Source organism: Cetorhinus maximus, chromosome 12 (assembly GCF_964194155.1).
Source record: "Cetorhinus maximus chromosome 12, sCetMax3.hap1.1, whole genome shotgun sequence".
Lineage (NCBI taxonomy): Eukaryota > Metazoa > Chordata > Chondrichthyes > Lamniformes > Cetorhinidae > Cetorhinus > Cetorhinus maximus.
Window position 1 is genome coordinate 59,892,241 of NC_135890.1, and position 21,878 is coordinate 59,914,118.

Here is a 21,878-nt window from a genome sequence, read left to right on the forward strand (position 1 = left end):
GTGCTGAGTGTGGACACTGGGCAGAGAGGAGAAGGGGAAAGACTTGTTTACACAGACTGCAAAGAGCCTGGGGAATAATGCGGAAAGGAAGTAATCCGGAGCTCTTGTCTGCCTGATCCAGCTTCCTGCTCAAGAGGATCCAGTTACAGCAGCAGAACATTTCAGACGTGTGTCAGCATGGAAAAAAGAAGCAGTTTGCATCGCTGATCGGATCGGAGGGGCAACTAATCCACACACAATAACAAAGGCAGCAACTCTCGGGTATGTGAACATTACAGCTCTGCCCCCCACCCACCCCCCCGTCACTGAGCTCCTCTCGGCAGCAGAGAGCGAAAGGCCGGATGTCCTAGACAAAGTTACAGCGGGGGAGAAGTGTTAGTGTCTGGGTGAATGTTTCAGTCTCTCTCTGAAAGTTTGTTTGCTATAAGTGGGGGGATCGGGGCCTGAGGAAGGAGAGAAGTGTCGAGATAGTAAGTTGGACAGAGGAAGGAGATACAGTGAAAGTTTCACTTTGCGTTTATGTCTATAATCATTAGGGGGGAGGGAAAAACCCCAAGAGAATCCCAGTTAAATGTTAGGGGTGTTTAGCGATGTGTAGGGCTTAGGGAGCCAGTTATATGAGGTTGGGAAATGGTGTTTGAGCTTGAGGGGAGGTGCCTGATCTTTGGGGGTGTGTTTTTGTGGTTGTGGAGCCGTGTATGGGGTTTAGGGGAGGGGTTTGGGGCTTGTGGGGTTGGTGTGTGTGGTGTTTAAGGTATTTGGGGTTGGGGTGTGTGGGGTTTAAGGTATGTGGGGTTGGGGTGTGTGGGGTTTAAGGTATGTGGGGTTGGGGTGTGTGGGGTTTAAGGTATGTGGGGTTGGGGTGTGTGGGGTTTAAGGTATTTGGGGTTGGGGTGTGTGGGGTTTAAGGTATTTGGGGTTGGGGTGTGTGGGGTTTAAGGTATGTGGGGTTGGGGTGTGTGGTGTTTAAGGTATGTGGTGTTTAAGGTATGAGGGGTTGTGTGTGGGGTTTAAGGTATGTGGGGTTGGGGTGTGTGGTGTTTAAGGTATGTGGTGTTTAAGGTATGAGGGGTTGTGTGTGGGGTTTAAGGTATGTGGGGTTGGGGTGTGTGGTGTTTAAGGTATGAGGGGTTGCGTGTGGGGTTTAAGGTATGTGGGGTTGGGGTGTGTGGTGTTTAAGGTATGTGGTGTTTAAGGTATGAGGGGTTGTGTGTGGGGTTTAAGGTATGTGGGTTTGGGGCTTGGGTTGGGGCGTGTGGGGTTGGGGTTTGGGGCGTGTGGGGTTTGGGTTGGGGTGTGTCGGCTTATGGGGCTTGTGGGGTTGGGGTTTGGGGCATGTGGGGTTGGGGCTTGTGGGGTTTGGGGCGTGTGGGGTTTGGGGCGTGTTTGGGTTGGGGCTGGGGTTTGGGGCGTGTTTGGGTTGGGGCGTGTGGGGTTGGAGTGTGTGGATTTTGGGGTGTTTGGGGCGTGTGGGGTTGGAGTGTGTGGGTTTTGGGGTGTTTGGAGTTTAGGGGGTGCATCAGGTTTGTGGAAGGTGTGTGGGATTGGAGTGTGTGTGGTTGGGGAGGCTGCTTTCTGAATGTTCCTCGCCTGTCTAGAAACAGCAAAGGCTTAATTGCTTTGGGCTTCCGGTTTAAAACTGGCAGCAGCAAAATACTGGGAGTGAGTCACTGGTGGAAACAAAGAGTCTCTTGGTCTCCAAGTGCAAGGGGCAGTGAGGTTAACTCTTTGCTCACCAGCTCCTGTCTACTAACATGGGTCTGTGGTTGGGGGGAGTTTGACTGAAGTTTGTATGTAATGTGATGCTCCACGCAGGATATGAGTGGCGCTCCCTGCATTTTCCATTCGCTGCAGCAGAGAGTAGATTTAGTCACGATTTAGCAATGTCTGTGCATAAAGCACCAAAATCTCATTAAAGTGTTTCCACTCTGCAAGACTGTACTGTTTTGTACGGTTGGTAGAGAAAGTGTGTGTGAGAAAATAAATGATGTTGGGCTTCCCCCAGGTCTCTGTTTGCTATTTGTGAAAGGTTGATGGCTACCAGACCCAGGCTGGTCTGGACAACTTGAAACATGGCGGAGGCCATTCAGCCCCTCCAGTCTATTCCATCATTCAATCAGATCATGGCTGATCTGTCTGTACCTTTCCCAATATTTCAGCAGAAGGGTGTTCCTAACAGTTGCTGTCACTCACACAGGGCTGTGTTCTGTGTTCCTTCCGATCTTTACCTGGCCTTGTGGTCAATCGGACTGTGTGCCCCCTGGGATTAGTGCCTACTAAATGTCAACAGCTTCCTGTGTGTGATGGGAATTTGGAGCTCACCAGTTGTGCTTTCACTATTAGCAACAAGTGTTGACTATACATCAAAATATACTGAGCAATACTCTGCTGGAACATTTAAATTGGTAAGGAAGAGAGAACTTGTATTTATATACCACCTTTCACGACCTCAGGACACTCCAAAGCGCTTCATCGCCAATGAAGTACTTTTGAAGTGTAGTCACTGGTGTAATATGGGAAATGTGGATTTATACACAACAAGAAGGGGTTGTTGGGCATGCAGCTCGTGCAGGGGCGCTGAGTGGACCTAGTCCCTCTGTTCAGCCTCCACTCTAGGCAGGCTTAGTTCTCAGCCTCAAGCACAGTTTTACTACATGGCTGGTCTGTCTGAATCTTTCCTGGTGTTAGGGGCCATGCAGCTTGGCCAATTACACAGTCAAGAGCTCCCAGTGAATCTGGACTCCCAACCTGAACCTATACGTTGGACCCCTGCAAGGCAAACTCTGCCCCTCTGCATTGCAAGATCCCATAAACAGCAATGGGATAATAACCAGATCATCTGTTTGGGAGATAAATGTTGGCCAGGTCACCAGTAAAACTATCTTTACATAATATTCGAAGCAGTGCTTGCTCAGACATGACATCCGCTCTGGATCACCTTGTCCAATTGAACATTAGAAAGTGATTAGGTTAAGCTGTTCTTTGGCAGCCTTCAGTCTCGCAAGACGGTGGTTTGTGCTGTTTTGGCCAGCTGTGTTCAGTATCGCCTGGTATGGCTCAGGAGCCCACTCTGGCATGGCAGTGACTGCTGCATTTGCTGCACAGGAAGAACGTGGGCTGAGAAGGCGCAAGATTCAGGTTTAGTATGAGGGGTTTGAAATATGTCACCTTTGCTCTGATCCAAATGTTACATAAACACCTACTGAAGTGCAGCTTTTCGGAAGTTTCGAACTGACTTGGATCAGAAATAACCTGAAGACTATTGACTGAGTTTGATAAAGGAAATTGAGGAACGTGAACCTTTTAAAATTTAGTTTGCACAAAATTATTTCTCCCCTTCTCTGTAGTTTTCCTGTGTGGAGCTGTGAAGTATAATGAAAGGAAGTCCACAGTTAGACAGTTTCACAGTTTATTGAGCTACTGAACAGGCTGCAATCTGCAGGAAGTGCTTTCAGGAAACTACTACCTAAATCCTGCGAGTGACAAAACATGCAAAGAAATCAAAAATTCATAAACAATTGTGGGTCACAATGATCTTTTCCCTAGTAGAACATTTAGTTCTCAAATCATTTTATTAATTTTGACATAAGAAATTAAAAATGAAATGACTGGGTAATTATACTAATATATCTGAATAATTCAGTCCATTTGTATTGAACATGTTTCGTAAATTTACAAGTGTTGATGCTGTATATCCATATTTCTCTGGCATACATTCTAAATCTTATGTCTGTACACATTTCTGTTAACTTTTCCCATTATAAATTCCAGTATCACTTTTATAATGGACGCTGTCTATGTAAACATGTCACACTAATTATACCTTCCTGCCAATGGTGGCACTGCAGTCCCACTGAAAAGATGAACTCATCTTCCTGTATTTAACCCGAGGTGAGGTTGATTATTATTAACAATATTGGATGAGGCACAAACTTTGAACTTTATTACTTTTTATTACACTTTTAGGTCATTTTTTTAAAGCAACATTTTCCACTTATTTCTGCTGTCAATCGTCACAATATGATGCAGGTTCTGCCCACCAGGTGACTCCATGTAACAGGTTTCTGGAGTCTCCCATTGTTGTGGCCATTTTGCATCTTAAAGAAGAAACTTGTATTCATAACTGATCGGGCAGTGCTAGAGGCACTTTACTGATAATAGAAACTAGAGATGTTGGAAGTACAGACTGGCGGAACTTTTACTTGAAACTGAAAACACACAGGGCGGCCTCCTGCTGGTTTACCATCCAGGCTGTTTCTTTTAAAAATGGGAGACTGATCTGCTTTTCCTTCCCTGCTATCCTTTTCTCTGGAGCTTGTTTCTGTTTCATCCACCTCCGCCCTATCTCTCCCTGGCTTGTAGGAGTTACTAAACCCAGGTTTATTCTGAGTTAGAGGTTTGTGGGTCAGTTCATAGTCGTCCACTATGATAGCTGCGCCTCTGACTTTGGAAACTCTTTCTTCCTCCCTTTTAAGGCTGTACAAGAGGCAGTTTTTGAACTCCTGGAACAGGATTATTTCCCTTAATCCCTCGTACGTGTGGTCAGTTTTGAGCGCTGCATTCACCAGTCAAATTCGAGCTGTTTAGTTCTTTCAAATTCAAATTCAAGGAAGGTCTGAGTGGGCTTTTTGCTGAGAATTCCTAAATCTCTGGTGGCATGCTTCTGGCATTAATTCATAAGCACTCACGATAGCACCTGTTCTTAGCTTGCAGAGCTGTCTGCAGGGTACATGGAATATGCCTCGCGGGTTTTCCCTATCATCTGACCTTGCATTCGGAGAGTCCAAGACTCTGCCGGCCACTTTAACTAATCTGCCAGCTTCTCAAAGACTGTGAGGAAGGTTTCCAAATCATCTTCTTCAAACTTGGAAACTAATTGGGAATGCTTTAAGAAACCAAAGCTGGAGATAGTTGAATTACCAGTGGCGTTTCCATGAGGTAAAGGCAAGTTCTTGAATCTGCCTTAATTCTGTATCCTTTTGTGCATTCCTTCTCAAGCTTCTCCAGCTGGAAGGCTTGCCCCTGCTCTCAGAACCACAGAATTGTTACGGTGTAGATGGAGTTGTGTCTACACCAGCTCACTGAGCATTTTAACTCAGTGCCAATCTCCTGCCTTTTCCCCGTAGCCCTGCACATTGTTCCTATTTAAATAATCATCCAATACCTGCTGAATGCCTCAATTGAACCTGCCTCTACCACACTTCCAGACAGTGCATTCCAAACCCTAACTACTCGCTGTGTGAAAAAGTTTTTTCTTACCTCACATTTGCTTCTTTTGGAAAACACTTTAAAACTGTGCCCTCTGGTTCTCGATCCATTTATGAGCTGGAACAGTTTCTCCCTATCTACTCTGTCCAGGCCCCTCATGATTTTGAAAACTTCTATCAAGTCTCTTCTTAGCCTTCTCTCCAAGGAAAACAGTCCCAACTTCTCCAATCTTTCCTCATAACTAAAGAGTCTCACCCCTGGAACCATTTTCGTAAATCTCTTCTGCACGCTCTCCAATGTGTTCACATCCTTTCCATAGTGTATCACAGAATCAGAATCACAGTGCAGAAGAGGCCCTTCAGCCCATTGAGTCTGCACCGACACTTGAGAAACACCTGACCTACCTACCTAATCCCATTTACCAGCACTTGGCCCATAGCCTTGAATGTTATGACGTGTCAAGTGCTCATCCAGGTACTTTTTAAAGGATGTGAGGCAACCCGCCTCCACCACCCTCCCAGGCAGTGCATTCCAGACTGTCACCACCCTCTAGGATATAAAGAATTTCCTCACATCCCCCCTAAACCTCCTGCCCCTCACCTTGAACTTATGCCCCCTCGTGACCGACCCTTCAACTAAGGGGAGCAGCTGCTCCCTATCCACCTTGTCCATGCCCCTCATAATCTTGTACACCTCGATCAGGTCGCCCCTCAGTCTTCCCTGCTCCAACGAAAACAACCCAAGTCTATCCAACCTCTCTTCATAACTTAAATGTTTCATCCCAGGCAACATCCTGGTGAATCTCCTCTGCACCCCCTCCAGTGCAATCACATCCTTCCTATAATGTGGCGACCAGAATTTCACACAGTACTCCAGCTGTGGACTCACCAAGGTCCGATACAACTCCAACATGACCTCCCTACTTTTGTAATCTATGCCTCGATTGATAAAGGCAAGTGTCCCATATGCCTTTTTCACCACCCCACTAACATGCCCCTTTGCCTTCAGAGATCTATGGACACACACGCCAAGGTCCCTTTGTTCCTCAGAACTTCCTAGTGTCATGCCGTTCATTGAATACTTCCTTGTCAAATTACTCCTTCCAAAGTGTATCACCTCACACTTTTCAGGGTTAAATTCCATCTGCCACTTATCTGCCCATTTGACCATCCTGTCTATATCTTCCTATAAACCAAGGCACTCAACCTCACTGTTAACCACCCGGCCAATCTTTGTGTCATCCGCGAATTTAGCCACCAGAATTGTACACAATACTCCAGCTGAGGTCTAAGCAGTGTGTTACATAAGTTCATCATAACCTCCCTGCTCTTGTGCTCTATGCCATATCAATGAAGCCTAGAATACTGTATGCTTTGGAAACAGCTCTCTCTACCTGTCCTGCCACCTTTCATGACTTATGTACATATATACCCGGGTCTCTCTGCTCCTGCACACCCTTTAGAATAGTATCCTTTATTTTATACTGTCTCTCCGTGTTCTTTGTACAGAAGTCTATCACCTCACACTTTTCCGCATTGAACTTCATCTGCCACCTATCTGCCCACTCGACCAATGTGTCAATGTCCTTTTGAAGTTCTACACTGTCCTCCTCACAGTTTACAATTCTCCCAAGTTTTGTGTTGTTCACAAACTTTGAAATTGTCCCCTGCTCACCAAGATCTAGATCATTAATATATATCAGGAAAAGCAAGGGTCCCAATACCGACCCCTGGGGAACTCCACTACAAACCTTCTTCCAGCCTGAAAAATACCCATTAACCATTACTCTGTTTCCTATCCCTCAGCCAATTTTGTATCCATGTTGCTTCTGTCCCTTTTATTCCATGACCCATAACTTTTCCTGGAAATCTCTCTACTCCTTTTCCTTCTGGGATCCCCTACTCTCTCTTTCTCCCTCGCCTGAAACTCTAACTTTAGCCTCTGCTCTTCTAGGAGAATATGTTAACTTGGTCTGGTTCTGGTTCTATAACTTCTGCTTGTTCCAAGTCTGGCCAAGGTGGTCAGACAGCAACTTTAATACCTCCAGACAGCAACTTTAATACTTCGGGGCTTCCATGCTTTATGACGTGTATGACGTTCTACTTGCTTAGTATGGCTTTTAGCTGTTCTATGGTTAAGGATGCTAACTTAGCCCAAGTTAAGACCTCCTATTACATGAATGCTTTTACATTGAATTCAGACACCTTACTTTCTATTGTTAGTATTCACAAAGCTTACCGCTATAAGTTCTTTTGTTTCTGTTTAAACAATTTTGGTTATGTCACGTTTCCCTTCTACTTCAAATTATCCTTTAAAATCTGATTTGAATCCCATATGCAGCCTCCAATTCTGTCATGGACAGAGTGTATGTCCTCTCTTACTGTCCGTAATCCATATGTTTTGTATGGAAATAGTTATGTCTTTTTTAACTCTTGCAGTACGTATTCTAATTAAATAATTCAGCAGCAAGTTTTCATGAGTTTAAAAGAAAGAAGGTTATTTATTCTCTTACTTACATCGAATTAACTCAGTGTCACATACTCGGTCTCACGCATGGACACACATGCACAAAGATTGGATTCAGGTAAAGATAGTGCACTTCTACAGATTACAGTTACTTCAGATTGCAGCTACTTCAGTCTCTGATTAATTAAGATTTATGGTCTCCCAAGTGGCAAGCCTGTGGTTTCTTGATGGATTCAATAATTTAAAGTTTAAGTGAGGATTATCAGCAGGTTATGAAGTTTCTTGCAGTCGAATATCTAGGAGGTGGGTTCTCAGGTGAACTTTGAAACTGGAACAGCTTAAGTACTTTGGCTGCTTGATGATTTGCAGCTAGTTTCAGACTCTGGCTTTGAAACTAGCTGATGATTGATGGTTCTGATGGATCTGCTAGGTCTAGGGATAATAAACCTGCAGTCCTTGAAACAGCAATTACATGACCGCTGGGTTAACATTCTGGAGCCCATCCAGTGTAGTTTGGATGGGAGAGGCTATCGTGAGAAAATGGGAAGTTGATAGTGGCCATTGAGTTTTGATCTTTCCTTTTGTCTAGTAATAAAGATGGAGATAGGCATTCTGGAAATTCCATAGACTTTTGGTGTTGGCCCATCCTTAAACTATGAGATGTGTGAATTCCACAAATGGCTGTGAGGTACTCTCACCTATGTTCATATTTAATTAGGTTTTTGCCAGAGACTTAATACTGACTGTAGTCCAAATATGAAAAGTCACATGATTTGTGGCAGCCATCTTAACAATCTGTTTGTGTTAAATTTTTAGAAGTATTGACTGAATTGCAAAGATTCAGAACTCCTTGAGTGAAGAAATTTCTCCCTATCTCAGTCTTAAATGATTGACCTGCTATCCTGGGGCTGTGCCCCCATGTTCTAGATTCCCAGCCAGGGGAAAAAATGTCTGTGTCTACCCAGCCAATCCCCTTCAGAATCTTGTACGTTTCAATGAAACACCTCTCATTCTTCTAAACTCCAGAGAACATAGACCCAATTTACTCCACACCTCATCATAGGACAACCCTCTCATTCCGGGGCCAATCTAGTGAACCTTCGCTGTACCGCCTCCAATGCAAGTATACCCTTCCTTAAATATGGGGACCAAAATTGCACACAGTATTCCAGGTGTGGTCTCACCTTAGCAAGACTCTTGTACTCCAATCCGCTTGCAATAAAGGCCAACATGCCTTCCTAATTGCTTGTTATATCTGCAAGCTAACATTGTGTTCCTTGTACGAAGAAGTCCCAAGACTCTCTGAATATCAACATTTACAAGTTTCACACCTTTTAAAAAAATATTCTACTTTTCTGTACTTAACAGCCAAACTTACCTACATTATACTCCATCTGCCACCTAGTTGCCCGTACATTAACCTGTCTCTATCTCTTTGCAGCCTCTTTGTGCCCTCCTCACAGCTTATGCTCCCACCTAACTCGGTATCATCAGCAAGTTTAGATACATTACTCTCTGTCTCTTCGTCTAAGTCATTAATATAGATTGTAAATAGCTAAGGCATCAACACTGATCCTTGTGGCACTCCACCAGTCATAGTTTGCCAACTTGAAAATGCCCCATTTATGCCTACTCTCTGTTCCTGTCCATTAACCAATCCTCTATCCATGCTAATACATCACCCCCAACTCCACATCTGTTGTATTAACCTTTTGTGTGGCACATTATTGAATGCCTTTTGGAAATCTAAGTATATTAGATCTACTGGACCCCCTTTATCTACCCTATTAGTTACATTCTCAAAAAACTAATGCATTTGTCAAATGGGATTTCCGTTTTGTAAAATCATGTTGACTTGTTCTAATCATACAATACTTTCCCAAATGTATTGTTAAGGCTTCCTTAATAATAGATTCCAGCACTTGCCCAATAATGCCAGGCTAACTGGCCTGTAGTTCCCTGTTTTCTCTCTCCTTGCTTTCTTGAATTGTGGTAGTATATTTGCTGGGACCATTTCAGAATCTAGGGAATTTTGGAAAATCATAGCTGCAGAGATAGTGGATGCGCTTGCTAATCTTTTAGAACCATAGGGTGTAGGCCATCAGGTCATGGGGATTTATCAGATTTTAGCCCCTTGGGTTTCTCCAGTACTTTTTCTTGCCTGATATTAATTACTTTAATTTCCTCACTCTTTTTAGCACCTAGGTTACCCTCTATTTCTAGTATGTAACTTGTGCGTTCTACTGTGAAGATAGACACAAAATATTTGTTTAATGTCTTTGCCATTTCCTCATTCTCCATAATGATTTTTCTTGTCTTAGCCTCTAAGGAACAAGTATTTACTTTAGCTACTTTCTTTCTTTCAAATGCTTGTAAAGCTCTTACAATCTGTTTTTATATTCTTGGCTAGCTTACTCTCATTCTATTTTTCCCCTTTTTATCCACCTTTTGGCGGCCATTTGTTGGTTTCTCAAACGCTCCCAATCCTCAGACTTAATACCATTCTTTGCAACATTATAAGCCTCATTCTTTAGTCTAATGCTTTCCTCAAACTCCTTAGGAAGCCAGGATTGGATCTTTCTTGCTGAATTTTTGTTTTTTCAATGGAATGCATTTTTGTTAAACACTTCAAATTGCTTCTTTAAATGTTCCCACTATTTATTTACCGCCTTACCTTTTAGTCTATTTACCCATCAACCTTAGCTAGCTCTCCCCTTATGCCAATGTAATTGGCTTTGTTTATGTTTAAGGTTCTTGTTTGTGATTGGAGTATATCATTTTCAATCATAATATGGAATTCAGCTGTATTATGATCACTATTTCCCAGTGGATCTTTTATTATTACATCGCTATTTAACCCTGCCTCATTGCACAAAATCAGATTGAAAAAAAATGTTGGTTCCACAGCATAATTCTCTAGGAAACAGTCATGAATATATTTGTTTTTTATTCCTTCATGGAGTTTGGGTGTCACTGCCAAGGCCACCATTTGTTGCCCATCCCTAATTACCCTTGAACTGAATGGCTTGCTAAGCCAGAGGGCAGTTAAGAGCCAACCATATTGCTGTGGATCTGGAACCACGTGTAGGCCAGACCAGGAAAAGATGGTATATTTTCTTCCCTAAAGAGTATTAGTGAACCAGATGGGATTTTACGACAATCAATGATAGTTGTCATGGTGTAGCTTCACATTCCAGATTTTATTAATTGAATTTAAATTCCACCAGCTGCCATGATGGGATTTGAACCCATGTTGCCAGAGCATTAGCCTGGGCCCCTGGATTACTAGTTCAGTGACATCATGCCGCTGTCTCCCTGTCTACACACTCACTTTCTAGATCACCTTTGCCAATTTGATTGTACCAATCTGTATGAAGATCAAAGTCCCCCGCAATCATAACATTAGGGAGGGTCTTGTGTCATAGTTGATAGTGTCCCTGCCTCTGAGCCAGAAGCTCTGGGTCCAAGTTCCACTTCAGTACTTGATGGCCATGGAAGGTGTGTTCATAACACAGCCAAACAGGTTGAGTATAAATCTGTAAATCCTTCCAACACACGCCAATGGCAGGTGGTGAGAGTGAGAGATTCCTGGTCAGCCATGTGATGGAAAGAAATTGGAACCACTACCATCACCATTCATAGCTCCAGGCTACAACAAAAGTGTACGTTGTCATAGCAACTCAGACTCCTTGGGGGATTGGTTGACTCAGTTGGCTGGACGGCCATTGTGAATCAAATTGGTGCCAACAGAACAGGGCTCGATCTCTGTTCTGGTGGGGGTGGATTCGGGATCTGCCTCTTTGCCCTACCCCTGGTGGAGATTGCAATGCTGTGGGTCGGACCTGCCTTTGGGCAGAGAACTGAAGAAGAATTATTACATTGCCTTTGTTACAAGCTCCAATAATGTTTTGTTGAATGCTCTGTCCAGTGGCATAACAAATGTTAGGGGGGCTGTAAACTACTCCCACAAGCGTTTTCTGACTCTTGCTATTCCTAACCTCCACCCATCTTGATTCTACTTCCTGATCTTCTGAGCCAAGATGCTTTCTCACTAATGTCCCTATATTGTCCTTTATTATCAGGGCTACCAGCACCCCTCCCCCTCCCCCTCTCCTCTCCCCTCCTGCTAGAGGTAAAACTGCACTACTGACCCTCAAATCATCATGGAACACTACCTGGAGTGCAAATTGTCCTGCTTAATGTCATGGGCTGTCCATTAGAATATTTTATCAAAAGCCACCATTAATGAATCACAACCTATGTACATTTTTCAACACCTTCCCAAAGTACATACGTGTTCATCTTCCTCCTCACAGCCTGAATACTTCACCACCCTAGAGTTGCCATGGTGACTCACTGCCCCCTCACACAATGTCACACTCCCCACCCTGGACTAGTTTGCTGGAAACCTTGCGCAATTTTCCCAGCCAATGTCTTATCCATGCTTGGTATCACTTAAATGGAGAGATAAGTAGTATTGTACTCGAGGTCGGGGGAGGGCGTTGGAAGGTGGCTTGGATGTGGGTTGTGCCTGAGACCCGGAGAATTCCAAAGAATCCTGCAACCTTTGACATGGTGATTCAAACTCAGGATTCAGAAATGTGCACTCTCCACTCCCATTCTGTGCAATTTCCTCATTTTTAGATGCATACTCTTAACTTTTTCTAGTGTTTTCCATTGCTGTCCTCACCGTCACAGTATCTGCAGGAATTGCTGTTGTGGTTCTGTTGATGGAGCTGCCTGGACCTGAGTCATGTTAGATGTTTGTTTTATTGGGAGTGACTGTGGGGAAAGGGTGGAAGTTCGGCAACAGTCTGCAGGGCCACTGAGGGCCTACCTTATATAGTTGCTAGATATTGGTTAGAGTCAGGGCTGCACTTTACAGCTGCTGTAAAGGTTTATTAAGGATAAATACATTCAGATTGCAGTTATACTGTCACATTTGCTTTGATATCAAATGGTGTTTTTGAGCATCATCACACGACTGACAGCATTACTCAAGAATACAGTTCTTCTTTGAAACCTGAATCTAAGACCATCTACTCACCTGCCTCTGGCCTGATGTGCAACAACAACAACTTGCATTTACATAGTGTCTTTAACATACTAAAACATCCCAAGACTCTTCACAGGAGTGTTATCAAACACAATTTGGTACTGAGTTACATTAGGAGATATTAGACCAGGTAACTGAAAGCTTGGTCAAAGGGGTAGGTTTTAAGCAGCATCTTAAAGGAGGAGAGAGAGAGAAAGAGAAGTGGAGGAGTTTAGGGAGGCAATTCTTTTACTCCTTCCATTTTTCCACCATTGACAGTTGTGCCTTCACCTGTCTAGGCCCCACGGAATGGAATTCCCTCCCTAAACCCCTCTCCGTCTTCACTTCTCTCTATCCTCAGTTAATGCCCTCCCTAAAACCCAGCTCTTTGCCCATCCCCTTAATAGCTCCTTATTTGGTTTGGCGCCCATTTTTTTCTGATATTCCTGTGAAGGACCTTGCTTTGTTTTATACGTTAAAGGTGCTATATAAGTGCAAGTTCTTGTTGATAGTCAAGCTGTGAGATTTCCCTGCGAGAGGGCACTTCATTCAACTTGGGCTTGGCACCAGCATACAGTATGACTCAAGTCTGCCAAGAAACCAGGTTTTAGTGTTCAGGTGCTCCTAGGCACTTTCTAAACTCGGTACTGAGTATTTCTAATGATAAGAGAAAGCAGATGCTGCCACTTGATCTACCCTAACATTGAAACCAGCTGGTGGGGGATGGGGACTAACACACACTGAGGCCCCTTGTGGCCGGCAGAGTGTATGATGTAGTCCACAAGACAACCTTTAGATTCTTGCTGACTCTGCTCTGCAGTCTCGAATCACCACTGTCAAATGTATGGTGTAGTATAGCTCTCATCCAAGCTAATGAGGCCAAGGCTCTCTTCTTACTGATTTCTCTCACTTTCTCCAACTCTGCAATGAAGTACATCCTTTGGCCACCATGTGCTTTATTATGCATTGTAATTTAATGAAAGTCTTAAAATAAGTAATAACACTTGGATTTATATAGCTCCTTTCTTAGGAACATAGGAACAGAAGGAAGCCATTCAGCTCCTTGAGCCTGTTTCACCATTCAATTAAATATTAGCTGACCTGTGACTCCATCTAGCCACCTTAGATCCATAGCCCTTAATACCCTAACCTTATCTAGCAACCTCATTTCTGAAATTTTCTATTGACCTCCAGCTGGGGGTGAGCGTGTTCCAGATTTCCAAAACCCTTTGTGTGAAGAAGTACTTTCTGACATCACCCCTGAATGGCCTGCCTATCATTTGAAGGTTATGTCCCCTTTCTTCTGGACTCGCACTCTTCCCGATGAAATCCTTTCATCATACTTTTCTTCTTTATTCTTTCATGGGATGTGGGCATCACTGGAAGGCCAGCATTTGTTGCCCATTCCTAATTGCCTTTGAACTGACCTTTCTAGGTTATTTAGAGGGAAGTTAAGAATCAACCACATGGCTGTGGGTCTGGAGTTGCATGTAGGCCGGACCTGGTAAGGATGGCAGATTTCCTTCCCTAAAGGACATTAGTGAACCAGATGGGTTTTACAACAATCGACAATGGTTTCATGGTCACCATTACTGAGACTAGCTTTCAATTCCAGATTTATTAACTGGTTCAAGTTCTACCAGCTGCTTTGGTGGGATTTAAACCCATGTCCCCAGAGCATTAGCCTGGATCTCTGGATTACTAGTGACATTATCACTATGCCACTGTCTGAAATGCCACAATTAGATCACCCCTTAAGCTTCTATATACAAGGGAATACAAGCCTACTCAATGCAACCTACCCTCATAATTTAACCCTTTTAGCCCAGGTGTCATTCTCTAACATGCTGCATCCCCTCCAAGGCTAATCTGTCCTTCCTGAGCTGCCATGACCAGAACTCCAGATGGGATCTAACCAGAACTCTGTACAACTATAATGTAACTTCAACCCCTTTGTATTCCATCCCTCTTGTTATGAATGCCTTTCATCTTTTAAGGTTTTTTTGTACCTGTCTGCTAGCTTTTGTGGTTTTTCTACCTGGATCCCTAAATCTCTCTACTCCTCCATAGTCTTCTTGCTATTTAGAAAATTCACTGCTTTATCTGTAATGGACTGGTGTCCCGTCCTGGTTGTGCCCTGCTTAGCGCCCATTTCCTGTTAATATAGGGTCGCAGGGAGTTGGAACCTGAATTGGATGAAGCAGTTCTGGAAAAGTGAGTGAGTGAGTGAGGTCCAGTGTGGATGACCTCATACTTCCCCACACTGAACTCCATCTGCCACACTTTTACCCATTCACTTAATCAATCAACGTCCCTTTTCAACTTTCTGCTCCCAACTACACTATTTATTCTTCACCTAAATCAGTGTCATTGGAGAACTTGTAGATATGTTCCATTCCTTCACCTAACTCATTTATAAATTATAATAAAGGGGTGGTATAGATGCCTGGGGATACATCCTGCCAGTTTGAGCACATCCCTTTATCCCTACTCTGTCTCCTATCTCCTAACAATTTCCCTGTGCCAGCCAATTGGTCATCTCCAATTCCCTGTCCCAGCCAATTGGACATTCCCAATTCCCTGTGCCAGCCAATTTGACATCTCCAATTCCCTGTCCCAGCCAATTGGACATCTCCAATTCCCTGTCCCAGCCAATTGGACATCTCCAATTCCCTGTCCCAGCCAATTGGACATCTCCAATTCCCTGTGCCAGCCAATTGGTCATCTCCAATTCCCTGTCCCAGCCAATTGGACATCTCCAATTCCCTGTCCCAGCCAATTGGACATCTCCAATTCCCTGTCCCAGCCAATTGGACATCTCCAATTCCCTGTCCCAGCCAATTGGACATCTCCAATTCCCTGTCCCAGCCAATTGGACATCTCCAATTCCCTGTCCCAGCCAATTGGACATCTCCAATTCCCTGTCCCAGCCAATTGGTCATCTCCAATTCCATGTCCCAGCCAATTGGACATCTCCAATTCCATGCACTCACATTTTTATTATAAGTCTCTTATGCAGAATCTTGTCAAATACTTTCAGGAGGTCCAGATAAATAACACCCATGGACACTCCCTTAATGTTCCACATTAGTCACCTCCTCAAAAGAAAACTAACTTCATTAGCCATTGCTTAACCCTTCACAAATCCATGTTGTGTCACTAATCAGTTCGTATTTGTCAAAATGCTCAGTCACTTGGTCCCTAATAGCAGATTTGCATAACTTTAGCAAGTAATTAGGAAAGTTAATAGAATGTTATTGTTAATTGTGAGGGGAATTGAATACAAAAGTAAGGAGTTATGCTTCAGTTATACAGGGCATTGGTGAGGCCACATCTGAAGTACTGTGTACAGAATTGGTTTCCTTATTTAAAGAAGAATGTAAATGCGTTAGAAGCAGTTCAGAGAAAGTTCTCTAAACTAATACTAAGGAATGGGCAGGTTGTCTTATGAGGAAAGGTTGGACAGTCTAGGCTTGTATCTGCAGGAGTTTAGAAGAGTAAAAGGCGATTTGATTGAAACATAAAATCCTGAGGGGTCTTGACAGGGCGGATGTGGAGAGGAAGTTTCCACTTGTGGGAGAATCTAGAACTAGGGGTCACTGTTTAAAAATAAGGTGTCACCCATTTAAGACAGAGATGAGGAGAAATTCTTTCTCTCAGAGGGTTGTGAGTCTTTGGAACTCTCTTCCTTAAAAGGCAGTGGTACCAAAGCCTTTGAATGTTTTCAAGGCAGAGCTAAATAGATTCTTGATAAACAAGGGGGTGAAAGGATATCAGGGGTAGGTGGGAGGGTACAGTCAGATCAGTCATGATTTTATTGAATGGCGGAGCAGACTTGAAGGGCTGAGTGGCCTACTCCTGCCCCTAACTCGTATGCTCGTGTGTTTGTATGCCCCTGAAACTGACATTAGACTAATTGACCTATAATTTCCTTATCTATTCCACTTACACTTCTTAAATAATGGAATGATATTGACAAGTTTGCAATCCATGGAGATAATTCCTGAATTGAGAGAGTTAACACACCAACAATTCCCTCAACTTTTGATCCTCTGCAGTGGAAACCATAGGGTGCTGGGGATTTGTCTATCTTTAATCTCATCAGTTTTGCCATTATTTAATTTACATTGAAGCTAGTCAGTTCTTCCCTGATTTATTTTTACTTTGCCTTGTATCCCTGCTATTTTATCCTGATCATCTCCTGCATGTGAAGGTCAATACAGAATTACTATTAAGTCTGCCATGTCCTGATTTCCATTCACAACATCATCTGTCACTAAGGGACCTCCATTACTCTTAGCCACCCTGTGTTTTGTTAGTATACTTGTAAAAAAACCCTTTAGTATTATCCCTGATATCCCTTGCAAGTTTTTTTCTCTGCTCTTGCCATCTTTTTATCCCTCTCCTGTTCTTTAATTCTGTCCCAGTCCTTAGAATATGTGTTCTTTTTTTTTAATAAGCCCTCTGATTTAGTTTATAACAGATCTTGTATTCTACCAAATACTTTCTTGAACACCTCCCACTGTTAATCCATAGTTTTATTCACTAATAGTTCTGTCCAGTCTATGTAGTCAATGTCTGCCTCATCACTCCAAATTTAGCTTTGTGTAGATTTAAAACCTCAATTTGTGTTTCAATTGTCGCTTTCTCATCTAATATTGAATCTGTATTATGGTCACTAGGTCGCTAGGTGTTCCCCTTCTGATAGATTATTGGGCTCATTACTAAATCTAAGATGACTTCTTCGCTTGTTGGTTCAAAATCAACCTCAGGACATCCAAATGCACTTTACAGCGAGGGAAGTCTTGCTACAACTACATAAGGCATTGGTGAGACCACACCTAGAATATTGTGTACAGTTTAGGTCTCCTTAGTTAAGGAGAGTTATACTTGCATTGGATGCAGTTCAGAGAAGGTTCACGAGGCTGATTCCTGGGATAAAGGCATTTGTCTTATGAGGAAAGGCTGAGCAGCTTGGCCTATACTCAGTGGAGTTTAGAAGAATGAGAGGTGATCTTACTGAAACAAATAAGATTCTGATGGGGCTTCACATGGTGGATACTGAGAGGATGTTTCTCCTTGTGGGGAATCTAGGACTAGGACGACAGTTTCAGAATAAAGGGTCTCCTATTTAAGACAGGGATGAGGAATTTCTTCTCTCAGAGGGTTGTTAGTCTATGGAATTCTTTCCCCCATTCAAGGATGAGTTTGACAGATTTTTTGATCTACAAGGAAGTCAAGGGTTACTGGGGGGGCAGGCAGGGAAGTGGAGGGAAGGTCACCATCAGATCAGCCATGATCTTATCAAATGGTGGGACAGGCTTGATGGCCCAAATAACCTTCTCCTGCTCCTATTTCTGATGTTTTTATGTTCTTATGTAAGTACCTTTGAAGTGTAGTAACTGTTATAATGCGGATAATGCAGCAGCCAATTTGTACACAGCAAGATCCCACAAACAACAATGTGATAACAACCAGACAGTCTGTTTAGTGATGTTGACTGAGGGATATGATGTTGATTGAGGGATAAATATTGACCAGCATACTGTGGAGAACTGTCCGACTCCTCTTTCAATAGTGCCATGTGATCTTTTGCGTCAACCTGACAAGTTTAACACCTCACCTGAAGGATGGCATCTCCAACGCTGCTGCAGCCCCTCAGTACAACACTTCAAAAGTACCTTATTGGCTTTAAAAAGTGCTTTGGGACATCCTGAGGTTGTGAAAGGCACTATATAAGCTATTTCTTTTTCTCATAATACTGTTAACGTAGATTACAAGCTTGAGTGTCTCGAGTGGGACTTGAACTTTCTGATGCAGAGGTGTGAGCTACCACAGAGTTACAGTTCGCATGATGGAGATATGTCTCTTAACAACACTTTTCTGATACAATCTGCTCCAGTAGCTCTCCACAATACACCACACAGCAGTCTGAAACTCCGTTTGATTAAGCAATCTGTGAATTTTCAAGGTTTAGGATTTAATGTAACTCAGATGATATCAAGTACTGCCATTTTTCATCACTTCTTGTGAAGATAATAAATTGATAGGATATTGAATAATCCATAAATCATGAGCTGAGGGAAAATCTATATCTGTGGTGTAAGTAGATGTGCAGGTTCTCAGTTAAATATGGCTTGACCCACGAAAGAGTTTTGTTGAGTTTACAGTTACAGCAGTATGCAGTCAGAGATGGAAGTCCTTTTTGAGAGTAGACTAGGCAGCTTGCTGGAGCTACTCTTGAGTTTTACTGAATTATAGATCATCATTTTGTTTTCGAGTGTTTTGGTATCGCCTGCTGATTGGCTTGCTGAGTGTAATGGCAGATTAAAGAAACACTCAAAGCAGGTGCCAGTGTAGCGTGTGTGATAACAACAACTTGCATTTAGACAACAACATATATTTACATAGTACCTTTAGCCTAATAAAACATACCGAGGTGTTTCACAGGAGTAGAATCAGGCAACAACTGACACTGAGATACACTGAGATACGGGAGCTGTTAGGACAGGTGAGCAAATGCTTAGTCAAAAAGGTGAGTTTTAAGCTGCATTTTAAAGGAGGAGTGAGAGCAAGAGGTTTGCAGAGCGAATTCAAGTGATGAGTCAACGATTGCTCTGCTGGTACTGTCCTTCCCTTGCAACAGGATGGGTCTGGCCACGCTGCCGCGGAACGCTCCAAGTAGTTGGACCGTGCCGTACCACCTGTCCCTGGTGGAAAAATTTATGCAGAAAAACACCTTTGACCACAAGTCCATCAGGCAGTGGTCAGCACGCAACGTCCTAGAGGCCCTGAGGGAAAAGGAGAGGGTGGACCCTGTGGGATGGTTCCCCGGGCAGACTGTCAAAGTCATTTGGCAGAATGCCTCATCGCCAGAACTTTCCAACAAGCACCAAGACGTAGCTTGGCTGGTGGTGAGAAAGGCCCTCCCCGTCAGATCCTTCCTACACGCCAGGAGGCTCACCCCCTCTGCACGTTGCCCTCGAGGTGGCTGTGGTGGGGAAGAGACCGTTGTTCACCTCCTTGTGGATTGTGCCTTTGCAAAGAAAGTCTGGAGAGAGATGCAGTGGTTGCTGTCGAGGTTCATCCCGAGCAGTTCTGTGACACAGGACTCTGTGCTCTACGGGCTGTTCCCAGGGACACACACCGAGACAAACATCAACTGCAGCTGGAGGATCATCAACTCGGTGAAAGACGCGCTTTGGTCTGCCCGAAACTTGTTGGTCTTCCAGCACAAAGAGTTGTCCCCGACCGATTGTTGCGGACTGGCACAATCCAAAGTCCAGGACTACGTGCTGAGGGACGCACTAAAGCTTGGGGCAGCTGCCGCAAAGGCGCAATGGGGAAGGGTCGCTGTCTAAGACCTTTCTACCACAGCGCACCGAGAGACTGGGAACTGTTTAGAGCCCCTCGGGCTGTACAGATCAAAATGAAAGGCTGTAAATGATTGTAATATTGTTTGTACTGATGCACCTGGTGATACATTTTGTAAAAGTTTAACCTGGATTGTACCCTTGTAATGTTGTTTTTGAAATGGTTTTGAATGTGATTGAAGATATTTTATGAATAAAGTATATTTTTACAAAAAAAAACTAGTGATTTAATAAGAAGTGATTTATCTATGTATTAGAACAATAATGTCAAAGGTCTGGCAAGAAAACATTGGTAGTACATTCAAAACTTAAATCTTGATTGTACAGGCATGTAGCCTTGTGGATCCATTCCTCTGTTAGTTTACTGACGTGTACTGGGAATCCAGATTGTTTCCAGACTGTGGGACAGAGAGATGGGGGTGGGGGTGGTGGGGTCTAGGAGGAGAGAGGGAAGGGGAGGGGAGGGGGGAACGGGGCAAGGGGAGGGAGGAGGGGGAACAGGGTAAATGGGGTCAGAAGAGGGGGTCTCTATGACTGGGGATTGATGCTGTCAGGTCTGATTGGCTTTCATTTGCAACGAGTACCTCTAACAAATCTCCTCTCACCTTTTGTCCAAGGGAAACAGTCCTAACTTCTCCAATCTATTTACATAACTGAAGTTCCTCATCGCTGCAACCATTCTTATGTATCTTTTCTTTGATCTTCCTCCTGTTCCTTGTCCATAACTGGCTTGACTCTTTCTTTGATAAGCCTACAATTTTCCTCCAATCCTCCCTTCACATCCTCCAAAATGCTCAAGATTTTTGTCTCTGGCTCATTATGAGCAGCAAATCCAAGTGCCCCACCCCACTATCTCGACAAACCTCCCACCCAGCACTTTCACCAGCGGCTGATCTTGCCAATCTCCTTTCTGTCCAACTCCCCCTGTCCCCTGCTGACCCTGTGGGACTCTGGCAGCAGAACAGCTCTCCACTGTCCCTCTCCACATTTCCTCCAGAATATCTGTTCACTTGTGAACAAGACTCTTGCCATCCATGAGTTTATTATGGATGATTACAGTGACATCAGGGCCTTGGCAGAAGCCTGACTGAGGGGTGATGACACTCAGTGAAGCCTCCCTACCTGGCTATATCTTCCACCAAGTGCCTCACCCATACCGTCACCATGGTGGTTTGGCTCTTATCACCAAATGCCACCTTGGCTTGACCCCCGCCTCTACCTCTCTAGCACTTTCTCCTCCTTTGAGAATCTCACCTTGTTCCACTCCACTCACCTCTCATTCAAAATCTTCATTCTCTGTCATCTACCCAAGTGCAATAAAAATTTTCTTACTGAGATATCTTCACTGGTTTTCTCCCTCAGCCTCTGCACCGAGTGACTTCTCATTCTCAGTGAGTTCAACCTCTATCTCCCCCGTGAGTTCTTATCCTCTTCTTATCCTCCCTAAATCTCCCTCCATGTAAACTCCCCAACCCATTTTCATGGCCACCCCCTTGAGCTGACCATCTCACGTGACCTCACTACTCCCCTCGTATCAATTCCAGATAACGCCATCACTGTTGACTATCTTGTACCAATCTCCACCTACATCTGCCTTCCATGACCAAACTCCACCTCCTTCTGTATCCACCCCTGGAATAAACTCTCCCCCAGTTCACTTACAATTGCACTTTCAAAATCCAAACTGTCCAGCTTTAGGTGTCTGCTCAATTTGACAACCACTGATTTACCCATCTATGCCCTCACCTCCACCTTTAATGCCCTAGTTAAACAATTACTCTCTCTCACCCTGGCTG

The 21,878-nt window shown here is 43.8% G+C and overlaps 1 protein-coding gene across 5 annotated transcripts in view; it reads left to right on the plus strand.

The window, feature by feature from the left end:
• Positions 1 to 21,878, plus strand: part of elk3 (ETS transcription factor ELK3) — a 54,586-nt gene continuing 32,708 nt past the window's right edge. For 3 of the 5 annotated variants that reach the window (XR_013578162.1, XM_078553726.1, XM_078553730.1), the window contains exon 1: positions 1 to 261. The gene's annotated coding sequence lies outside the window, so the exon portion shown is untranslated. The remainder of the gene's footprint in view (positions 262 to 21,878) is intronic. The other 2 variants (XM_078553727.1, XM_078553728.1) reach the window with 1 other exon arrangement.